Genomic DNA, 11,995 nt, shown 5'->3' on the forward strand with positions numbered 1-11,995 from the left:
GGTCCGAGGCATTCAGCTAAGGTATTGGGGCTCGCCGTGCCCACCCTTTCTCCCCGAGCCACCGGCGTGGGGCAACGGGACCTCGCCGTCCGGCTGGGAAAAGCACCCGAGTCCGGCCGGAAAGCAGCCGGCGGCCGAACAGAGGCCCTCAGTCTCTGGGCCATTAATCCGTCCGTCACAAAAGGCGCAGCGGCAGGTCACAATGCATGGCACATGCCCGAGCTTGATGTATTTGTCCTTGTTCTGCTTGTTTATCTACCATTTGCATTGTGCCTGCCTGGCAGGCTCGCCGCCCCGCGCCCGTCCAACGCCGCCGGCAGCGCTGAGTCAGCGCCCGCAGCCCCGTGTCCCCACGCAGCGACCTCCCGGGCATCCGCCGACGGCCGGCCCTGCTGCCGAGCCAGCTCCGCGGAGCCGGGAGGCTCGGGATAGCATCGGCACAGCCGGAGCCCCCGCAGCCGCTCGGCTGCACCGGAGCGTGCAAAGAAAACACGGCTTTTCCCGGGAACGTGGGAAAGCAAACGTGTCTCCCCCTGGGCTGAGACTCCCCAGCGCGATAGGCAACCCCACCTCCCGCGGGAATGAGTCACTTGCCACCTTCGGAAGCGGAGATGGAGGTGAAGGATCAGAGAGGCTGGGAGCTCCGGGGACGGCGCGGGAGCCCGGAGGAGACACGCGTGACTCAGCCCGGCAGGAACGGCAGGAATTTGTACCTGCCCAGGGAAATCACACACAGGTATAACAGGTCCAGGCGTTCTCTGCTGCCATAACTCCTCCGGGAAGGAGAGAGAGACCCTGGAGGGATCAGATGCTCCCAAGCGCTTGGAGATCCTCCGAGATCTTGCAGCATCTCACGCCTGCGTTCCTCAAGCGAGACAAACCCCGGGAGGGGAAGGCTTACGTTTGCACCTGAGCCCACGAAATAGTCACCGCACAGCCCCTGCCACGCTGCCTTTAGACCCCGTAGCTTCGTGTTCGACCCTAAAACACTTAAACGCTCTGAATTTGGCTCGTAACGGAGCGGGGAAGAGACTGCAAAAAACCTCCGGCAGGCGGGGAGGACGAGAGCCGACGGCAGCCGGCCTCGGCGGTGCTTTCGGCGGTGCTGTCCCCGTCTGCCGGCCAGGGGAACGTTTGCCGTCCCCCCCCCAGCGCCCCTGCCCCCGGGGCAGTGCTGGGATGGGGACCGGGGACCACGACGGGGCTGTGCCGCCTGCCAGGGGAGGCTCGAGCAGAAGGTGACGGTGCGAGGCTGGGCTGGTGACACCGCCAGGCTCCCCTCCACGGGCAGGGTGGGGACGGGACGAGGAGCCGCAGTGCCGGGCTGCTCAGACCCCTTACGGAGGGACCTCCGAGACCCATTTTTAAGGAGCAAACGAAACCCCCGCGGGGGACAGAAGCCCTGTGGCCAAGGGGACCTTGCCAGGGGACACAGCCCCTGCCCGGACCTGCCCGCGGCTCCGTGCCAAGGCCGCAGCGGGAAGCCAGATGAAACGCAAACATCGCAGCGGGAAGAGCCGGGGAGACCCGAACTTTGCTCACGCGGCCGCCGAGCTTGACAACACTGAGCCGATTTTGCTGGGTTGCAAAACAAACTTGGCCGCTGGGCGCACGCCAAGCCTGGAAAATTTCGAGTGCAAGGAGCAGCGCGGGCAAAGTTGAGAGTCACCGACGAGGGCCGCGTGTGCGGACGGATGGAGCCGCGCAAAGCCCGCGCTCCACCGCGGCGGCCCGGGATGATGCACGCTGCCGCAGCCGGGATCCGGGCTCTGCCCCGCGTGCGTTACGACAGACCCGGGAGCCGAGGACGCGCCGCCGCAGCTGATGCAAGAAGGGGAATTCGGGCAGGGAGAAGGGAATTAGTTTTCTGGGGATGGTTTCTATTTTGGGGTTGTGTTGCAACGGTTTCCTGAGCCGTGACGTTGCGCCTCGGCCGGGTGACGGCATCCGCGCCGGCCTGCCTTGTTTCACAAGAGCGGCCCTAAGAAAACACCCTTTGCAATGCCTGCTTCAGCTTCCTCTCCAGGCGGCCCGTGCGAGGGTTGCGATGGCTCCTCGCTGTTGTTTCCCTGTCGTAGAAAAGGTGCCGGGAGCCCTTGGGGGATGCACCGGAGCTGAGCGTGTCTGGAGCCCTCCTGGGACAGAGCCACGGTCCCACGGCTTGCGTGACCGCGCTGGAAAACTCCCTTGCAGACGGCCTCAAAATCCCAGGCAGTACTACAAACCATCAAATAACATAAAATAAGTACCCTTTTCTTCTCCCATCACATCAAGAAACTCGATAACCAAGTTTGCCGCATCCGTCGGGGCTCTTTTGAGCGGCTGACAGCCCTGGCTCGGGTGAAGGTGCAAACCCAACGGGCTCTTTTGGAAGCACGCGGTGGCCGCCCCGGCTGCCCCTCGCCGGCTGCCCGGCCCGGCCGTCATTTAAAACCGCCGACAAGAAACGGGAGCACAAAATGCCGCCCCGAGCATCACAAAGGCGGCCTGACGTCAGGGCTCGGGGAGGCGAAAGGCTCCAGGCCAAGAGAAGGGAAGCTGTGTTTGAAAAATGACAATTTCTGTCTAGGAAAGGCAGGGCCATGAAAGGAGCCCTTCTTCGGGGCTCTCCAGGAGCCCGGGCGCAGAACAAGAAAAGCCTTTGAACAGCCGGGTGAACTCCTCGGCAGGCTGCCAGCCAGCGCCTGCAAGGAGCCCGGCGGAAAAATCTATCCGCAGGCTGGCTTGGGAAGCCGGGGAGACGTCCCAGCTCGGCTGGCGGTCCCGGGGGGCGAGCTCCTTCGCCGGGGAGGCCGGGTCCCGGCAAAGCGCTTCGGCTTTTCTGGCGTCCCTCCCTGCGGGCAGGTGCGTGCCGGCAGGCTGCCCGCGCCGGGAGCCCTTGCTGCCCGCGATGGGGACGGCAGCGAGGTCGAGGCAGGTAGAGCCGACCTGGCGCGGCGCTGGATCCGGGACCGCCGGCAGGCGTGCCGGGAGGTGAGCTGCCGGGAGGTGAGCGGGCAGCTCTAGGGAGAGAACTGGAGAAAAATAAAAAAAAAAAAGGAGGAAACACCCCTACTTGACCGTACGCTCCTTTGGCCAGGGATTTTGGAAGGTTTGCCCTGCGGCCGACAGGCACCTGTTGCATCCCTAATGCACCCAGAAACAACAATCTCCTCTTAAAAATATCGCTCATTCTGAGTAAGGCACCAAAGATGGGCTTAGGTAAGATATATTTAGAGGACGCACGCGGCATCCCAGCTCAGTAAAGCCCGAATGCTCTTGGAATGGGGCTTTGGGGTCTTTTGCACGATGCCAACACGGAGAGGACACCGAAACGCCGGGGCGGCATTTCAAAAGACAGGGACGGGGAATAGCAACGAGCATCCGACACCTTCCTTTGCTGAGCGGGGCCCCAGGGGCAACCCGGGCTGAGCTGCACCAAGATCCCCTTCCGTCAAACGCAGCTTTCAGAATTATCCTTTTTCTCTCACGTTTCTTCCCCAAAACACCATTAAATAACCCAATGCCAGAAATTAAAAGATAAAAGACGAGCTGGCAGGCTGCCCGGCTACCTCCGGTCAGGGCTGCTCACCAGAAAGCAGAAATAAAATCTCTCCCTCGGCCGCGGTGGGTGGCAGAAGGCGAAACGCCGCTTCCCAGTCCCTTGCCATTCCTGTTTGACTGAAAAGGGAACCAAACGCCACCAAAGCGGGGCCTCGACACGGCCGATGGCGACCGTCTCGCTCGGGCTGCTCTGAACTCGCTGGCCTCACCCTGCAAAGCCCGGGGAAGTCCCTGGGCAGCAGCGCAGGACTGGGCGCAGTTTAACGGGCAAGAAGAGCTTTTATGGGGTGCACGAGGTTTTCCGGGGCGTACGTGGGCTTTGCGCGGGCAGCCGCCCCCAGGAGCGGCTCGGAGGGCTCGCTGCAGTGCTAGGAAAACAGAGGAGCTAGGAAAACAGGGTGCCAGCCCTTGCCCATCTGCAGGGGTGCTGCAGGGAGCAGGACACCCCGACCCGGGGCTCCCCCGGAGCCGGGCACCCCGAGCTGGGAAGATGGTGCCATCTCCTGGCTTTTCCCACCCCAGAGCAGCAGGGACCGAGGATGCTCGTCCCTGCAAAGGGCCAGAGCCGGTCGCCTTCCGCACAGGCAGGGAAACTGAGGCACGGAGCAGCGGCGCAGGCGGCCCGCAAGCACCCGTAGCGAGGGGGCTGCAGCGCGTCCCTGGCTGGGCCCTGGGGACCCTCCTGCCACCTCTGCCTTGGAGCCCAGACGAGCCCACCCTGGCGTTTCATCCCGCCCGGCTCCCTGCAACGCGTTGGCTCCCAGCGAGCCGCCGTCGGGCAGGTTTCGGCAGGCGCGAGAGCAGAGAGGGGTGGCACAAGTCGGCGCGGGGAGCGGGCTCCGGTTCTGCCTCCCCGTGAAGCCCAGAAATAAACTTGTCTAGATGTCCGAAGCAGACAGCAAAGCGACACCAGGAACAAGACCGTCTCCCCACGTACATTCCTATTTACGTCCGCGTCAGGGAAGAAATCCTGCTTGTCTTAAGCCCAACCTCATGACTGTACGTAACAAGGGGATTCACGGTTCAGTAGCTGAACTGCAAAAAAAAAAAAAAAAAAAAAAGCTACGGAAGAGGACTTCAAGCTTTTTAGCTCAGGCCAAAACAAAACGGGCAGCTTTTGGGTTTTCAGGGAAGGGAAAAACCCACGCAGAGCTACAGGTCAGCCTGGAAAGACTACGCTGGCGTTGAACATCACCCGCAGGTTCTGTCCTCCGTTCAACTTCCCCAGTTTTGCTTCAGGGCTGCTTCCAAGTGAAAAATCTGCTTTCAAACAATCAAAGCGCCCCGCTCCTAAATCTCTGCCTGAAACGCTGGAACATTTCCAAAATGCATATTTTTAATTGTCGGATCGGAATGTTTTGACATTTGCAAGTATTCCCCCCTCTTCGGCCAAGACGATTTGCTGAATTAAATCCAGCTTCACTAAAAGTTTTGGTGCCTTTTTCGAGGAATGTACATTGTGTGGAAAGAGAATAATTACGGTACAGAGCCAAACGATTAATCTGATTTAAACCAACATGAGAATCTGTCCCCTTAGCACTCTCGTGATACCTATAAATTGCCAGGGAGGTAAGAGGGCCGGGAGGTAGGATAGACCCCCGGGGAGCACTTGTAAGGAATTGTTTTCATGCATGAATAATGCAATACCTTTTTTTTTTTTTTTTTTTTTTTGCTTTTTCCTCCTCAAACTTGCTTTAAAGTTCAGAGGAGCTGGCAAGGATCCACAAGACTGTAGTATTTCCTATTTAGATTAGATTGAGAAAATTGCCTGCGTAGCGTGGCTACCGCTAAGCAATTTCTTCCTCTGGATTAGTTACTGGAGAAGTCGTGGCCGGCGCGGCGAGGACGGAGCCGCTGTGGGACCCACCTCTGCTCTGTCGGCCACGCTCAGTGGGACGACCAAGAATTCCCTCTCCCGCCACAACAAGCTCTGGTGGCATTCTTTAAATGCCACGTCTGTGGTCCGCTGCAGATGACGGGTACGTTACCCTGTGCGATGGGGGTGCAGATGCTGTGCATCGACTTTTGGGGGAGAATGGGTCAGGTTGTCGCAGTTCTTCAGCAGACACGCAGGGCGAAAAGGGGAAAACTACTGAACTCACTTGCAGGTACATCGTGGGTAGAAATAGGTAAAACCCCCTTTAGGCAGCACAAATGCTCCCTGGAGTATTCCATCACAGTTTTAAAAGGATTAGCTTTCACCCCTACACAAGTTTCCCGATAACCACCTCAGCTGTTCTTCTTTAATTGCTTTCTGCCATTCTTACAAATCATCCCCCAGACCCAGGGTACAATTCTTATCATTAAATAACCCATCACTAACAAGCCCAAAAGATCCAGGCGCGATAAACGGTTGATTTGGTTTTAATCGGTTCTAATGCACAGTGGCAGATCTGCACCATGCTCATCCCGGTTCGGAAGGAGTTATCCCCGCTTTATTCGCACGTAAAGCTTTCCTGCTTCTCAGTTAGCTCTCCTCTGCCGTCAGTTCTCTTTCCTTGTGGTCCACGGTCTGCTTGGCCGCAGCAGAAAGAGGTTTCCGTATCCCTCTGACGCTCACACACCGGTGGCTTTGGCCTTTCTAATGAAAAAGATAAAGAACAAAGAAATCCAGTGAGCTCCGGGGGACACGGGGCCAACCGCCGCCTGGGCTAACACGCACCGAGCTCTTTGCAGGAGCTCAGCCCCCCCAGGCGCTCGCCCCGCGTGTGACAGCCCTCTTACGAAACGCTGCACGGGGTCCCCGAGAAACCACATTTACTCTGAAGTGCGGTTTGGCCGCGGGTGCCTCCACGGGAGGGGCAAGGTCCGTTGTCACCAACTGTCTCGACTGCCCCAAGCACGGGCCACAACAGCACGCAAACCCTTCCCTGCAGGGCTCGGCAGCACTTTAAGCAGCAATCCAGGATGATAAATCATCTTATTCATCCCTAAGGGCGTACCCCAACTCAGCACGGCAAACACAGATCGAGCTGTGGGGCAAGGAACTCCGTTACCGTGACGCGAAGCAGCAAGGAGGTAAAAACTCTTTGCGGAGCCGGTCCTGTTCCACAGAGCCACAGCGAAATCCGGTGCGGTGCAGGAGAATAAAGACGTGCTCGAGGACAGCCACCCCTTGTCACCTCAGAGTGACGGCCAAGGGGTCTGGCCTGACCCCAGCAGTGTTGATCCGTCGCCCACGAGGGCTGGCTGATGACCGGCGCTTCACTTCCGACAGCTAGCTAGGGAAGGTTCGTGCCAGAGCTGGTCAGAGCACTAATAATCACGGGGAGCAATTAGCCTGAAAAATGAGTCGGGTGATTAAGCGAAGCCCAGACCTCAGATGGATACGTGCAGGCTGGGATGCTGAAGCAAACTGGGAGGGGATCAGCATTTCTAGTCAAGGCTGTGGAGTGCTCCCTCCGTTTTCTAATAGCTAAATGGGGAAATCCAACCGCGCTCGGCATAAAGATTTTAAAAGCCTCCATATACCCCACAGTGACACCGTTCGGGAGAGTTTTCCCACTTATTTCGCGTCTCGGACGCTGATGGTCGCAGCCAGGTAGGGCAGCCGGCCCCAGCACGGGTCAGCTCCTGAGCAAGGAATGCCCAAAGCAGAACACGTGGGATATCGTATAAGCTACGTTATCGCCTATATGATATCCCATTTAAGCCTTGCGGGAAGTGAAATGCTCACACAACCCTCATTTATATTAAGAAGGGCTGTTTTATAGTGCCCAGAGACCTAATCCAGAGGTTTCATCCCTCAAAGGGGTTCGGAGATTTTGTTCTATTTATATCTAAACAATGAAATCATTTCCCCCTTATTAGATCTGTGCACGACTCGGGTTGTAAAGAGGGTAACAAACACCAGCACCGCCACTGCTGGCAAACAATAATCTGCAGCCAAAGTAAGAGCAAAACCAACACAACAGGAGAAACATTCGATTATCCTCTCTTCTTGCCACATCCAAATTAAATTCTTGCTGTAACAACTGAGGTAAAGCTACAGCTGTACTCAGAAGCCTGGAAAAAACCTGCTTGTAGAGAAGAAAAGAAAAAAAATAAAACAAACCTAGTGCTACCTACAGAGCGATGGCCTGAACAGCGACCTGACGGACCATGGGACACCTCCTGCAAACGTCGAGACAAAGAGGAGCCGCAGGACAACGCCGGTGGCTTCGTTTCCCCTTTCTAAGAGCAGCTTAGGAGCAGAGAGCACGGACCCTGCACGAGGCAGACACCCCCAAACTGAATACCACCCTGGGGCTCCGCTAATAAACCTGAGCCCCCGCTCCCCCCTCAGCCCAGGAGCTCTGTTTAAGCTCAGGCTCCGCGCCCTTGCCCGCATCTGCGGGGTGCTGGGACTGAGCCCGTCTGAGGAACCCCAGTCCCTCTGTAAGCCGCGTTTGCTGGAGAGACCTTGGGGACACCCTGTTCTGCTGCACCCGTGTGCTAGGGATGGCGGAGAAGGTTCCTCCGCAGCGCTGGGGTCATCTCTGGCTCCTCGTCCATCTCTCCTGGGGAGCGGGCACGGAGCGGGGGAGCTGGGCCAGCACGGGAGCTGGGCTCAAGGGCGCGGTGCCCCGTCGGCGATCCTCCCTATAGCCCGGTAGGATGAGTGGCCTACGGAGGCTCCCTTATTAAGCAAGACGTGTCATCTAGGCCATGACTGATGGGAGGGGTAAGTCCATAATCTCATCATGTAGCCTATATGAAACCGCTGCTGCTTCCCCACTTTATGCTGCCAGGGCAGAAGAAGAGGTATGAGTCTGGGCATTGCGTCTCGAGGTCCCACGGGACACGACAAGAAGGAACTTAGATGACTTTGGGGCTCTGGTTGTTACATCTTTAAGGTGCTACTCTTTAAGGTAGGCTTTTAAAACGGGAAGAAATCAAGCAGTGACGCGCAGATGTTTTTAAAGAAGGCGTCGGGACAGAAACCGCTCTAGAGATAGCAGCCCTCCCCGTTGTCTGCTCTCGCAGCAGCACGCTGTGCCGTTGCTTACTGCGCGACGGGGCGCAGGGGCCGTTCCCTTTGCCTTGGAAATGCCGGGCAGGAGCAGGGAATGCCCTGAGATGTCAGCGTGCTCTCGGCTGCAGGACGGGCAGGCTCTGCTGGGGAGGATGCGGGGCAGATTGGGTTGCTCTGGGAGGCAGACAGCAAAACCCAGCGCCTTCCTCCAGTGCAGCTTCTCGGGGCTCTCGGAGCCCGATTAGCCTGGCTGCACGGCCCTGAGAAGAATGGCGAATGCGGACTTGGGTCATTCGGAGCCTGGTCCTGGCAAGTGCTGCCGAGAGCTGCCTGGTCTAACGAGCAGAGCTTCCCGGGCACCTGGAAGGCAAAAAAGAAGGTGTTTGCAGGGAGAAAGGGCAGCTCTAAGCGGGTTAGAACGCAAAGAACAAAAGGGGGGTGAACTCGGAGCATGCAGCGGAACAAGACAGGAGTCAGAAGTGGCCAGCATTAATGCCGAAGGTCCACGACTGCAACGACTGTTGCAACACCTGAATTTCTAATGCCGCCATCTCGCAAAAATAAAAATTGGCTGCTCTTCAGCTGTCTGGTTTTGCAGCTAACTTAATGCTACGGGCCACAGTCCTGCAGGATGCTGAGTGCTTTCTCAAGGGCACTGTAAGCTTTAAGGCCAAGGCTGTTACAGGACCTGGGTTGGGTCATCCCTAAGCACGTGGAAAGGCCGTAGACTTGTCTGAAAACAAACCAGACATCTTTTAGCACCGCACTGTCACTGCGAGCTCCTTCTCCCCGAACACCAGTGTTAGAATGAAAGTGCCAGCCGGAATCTCCACTTACTAACTGGACTCCAGGAGCTGGTGCTTGAAAAGTACAGCTGGACTCACAGGGACACTGCTAAGACCTAATCCTGAAAGTAAGCGTTAATTAACTTTTCTATAGATGTGGGGAACACTGCACTGCTCCTGATTGTCCAGTTTTTACCGCCTTGGTTTGTTTTTTAGCCTAGAGAGTGATAACACTCCGGTATTACCATAACAGAAGTCCTCACCGTGGGAGACTGGAAAGGCAAAGCCTTATTTTCGCCTGTTTTTTTAGGAATCCAGAGAAACAAACCATCACAAGAGTCACTCTGGCTGCTGCGGAGTTGGAACAAAATACAACGGTGCAGCTTGCTGCTTCCCTAGTTAAAAGCTCCGTGCGTGCAGGGACGTTGGTGACAGCGGCGCGGAAGCTGGTAATGGAAGGAGTTGTCTTCACATGCAGAGCAGTTTTGAAACCTACTGCCTCCTGAAGGGATACATTTGTGCTCTTCCTTCCGCCCACTGCTTAGTATTATCACATTTCACATGAGCGTGAAGTAGCTGAACAAACAGAGCTAGGGAGCTTTGAAAAAAACCCGCTACAAGCGCCCACCTACACCTCGCTGCAAATGTCAACAGGAATCAAGAAGTTCATTTCCTATGCAAGCAAAGTCTTCAAAGCAAGGCCCCCTCCTGTTTTAAACCAGAGGGAAACGCTGCTGCTGACTGCATCAGGCTCTGGAAAGACACAGCTGGGATAACCAAAGGGATGCAAATCCTGCCTAGGCATCCAGCCCTCCTTCATTAGGTGCCTTCCATCCCCGGGCTTCTGACAAGCCTCCCTGCTGAACGGCTGCACCTTAAGTTAGTTTTAAGTTGAGATGGTTTCGTGAGAATGCCAGTCTTCTCTGGGGTCTCCTTCCTGCGTTACGCTTGGGCACAGGGCTGGCAAGCTCTGCGTTTTGGCTTCTGCTGGAGGCCTGTAAGCCTGTTTACGATGCCAGGGTTTGCACTTGGTATTTGAGCTGGCGTAGGGATCGATACCAGAAAAATCAGGAAAACGGAGCCTTTTAACATTCTTGGTTTCTTTACTTGCATCCATTTTCTGTGATGCGATGATGATGCAACGACTGCAAAGGCTGTCATCGCATAGTTGTCTTCCTGTTGCTTTTTGGAAGAGGGGTGCTTTTTTTTTTTGAAAAGCATCATCCTACACCACCTTGACCGAGGGTCTCGCTGTGATTCTCCAGGAAGCCAGCGTCGCTCAGACACAGCCTAGGAGACACGACCGCGTTTCAGTTGTTTCACCTTGGGCAATCGCAACAGCACTGGTAACACGCTTTGCTAATCCGAGCCTGCTTCCAGAAGCTGAGGGATGCTTCAGAGCCTGCAGCATCCCCTCGGCCCCCCGGGATGGGACCGCGGCCCTTTGCTCCCCTCTGATGTGTCCTCTTCCCTTTGATGTGGCTGAGCGAGCCCTGATAGGGACTAGCAGCCTCTGGCAGTTGTGCTGGGAAAATTAAACTTCCCAGATCTCGAGAACACACAGCACAGAAAAATGTGTGAAAAATTGAAATGACAAGGTTATTCAGGTTGTTTCTTTAAAGGCAGCTTCAGCCTGGATAGGCGGTAAAGGAGAGGAGCTGAGATTCCTCTTCTGCTGAGGGGGATTTATACGACGTCTTCTACTTAAATCTCAAAGCACTTTTCAATTTAAGGACCAAACCCAAAGTTTCAGGGGCATACCCCCACTAGTTGCTTTTTACCTTGGTTTTTTTTACTTCTGTCTCTAAGTCCTTGCAAAGACCTGGCTCCTGTAAAGCTGTCATGGTTTAACCCCAGCCGCCAACTCAGCCCCACCCAGCCGCTCGCTCGCTCCCCGCCATGGGATGGGGGAGAGAATCGGAAGGGTAAGAGTGAGAAAACTCGTGGGTTGAGATAAAGACAGTTTGATAGGGAAAGCAAAAGCCGCACACGCAAGCAAAGCAAAGCAAGGCATTCCTTCACCCCTTCCCATGGGCAGGCCGGCGTTCAGCCATCCCCAGGAAAGCAGGGCTCCATCACGCGTCACGGTGACTTGGGAAGGCAAACGCCATCGCTCCCAACGTCCCCTCCTTCCTCCTTCTTCCCCAGCTTCATATACCGAGCGTGACGCCGTATGGTGTGGAATAGCCCTTTGGGCAGCTGGGGTCAGCTGTCCCGGCCGTGTCCCCTCCCAGCGTCTTCTGCACCCGGCAGAGCAGGGGAAGCTGAAAAGCCCTTGACAGTGCAGCAACAACTAAACCATCTCTGTGTTATCAACACTGTTTGCAGCACAAATCCAAAACACAGCCCCATACCAGCCACTATAATGAAAATTAACTCAATCCCAGCTGAAACCAGGACAAAAGCCTTCGCTCTCACCTTAATGGGGGAGGCGGTGGCTCACAGACCTTTTCTGCTCGTTCCACCAAGACACGGGGCCCAGCGCAAGCGCTGGCAGAGCCGGAGCATCCTGGAGTCCTGGCTCAGGCAGGCAAACGCAGCTCAGCTCCTTCCTGGCTCAGCGCCTGAACTTTGCCAGGGATAAAACTCAGCACCGCGGCTTTTCAGATCCTTAACGGCAAAAGCATGAAGTCGAAGAACACGCGACTCATTTCGAAGAAATCCTGTTCCATTAGATTAGGGGGGAAAAGTGAAAATTGCAGTGGGCCCGTGC

The sequence above is a fragment of the Ciconia boyciana genome, chromosome 25 (genome assembly GCF_034638445.1).
Source record: "Ciconia boyciana chromosome 25, ASM3463844v1, whole genome shotgun sequence".
NCBI lineage: Eukaryota > Metazoa > Chordata > Aves > Ciconiiformes > Ciconiidae > Ciconia > Ciconia boyciana.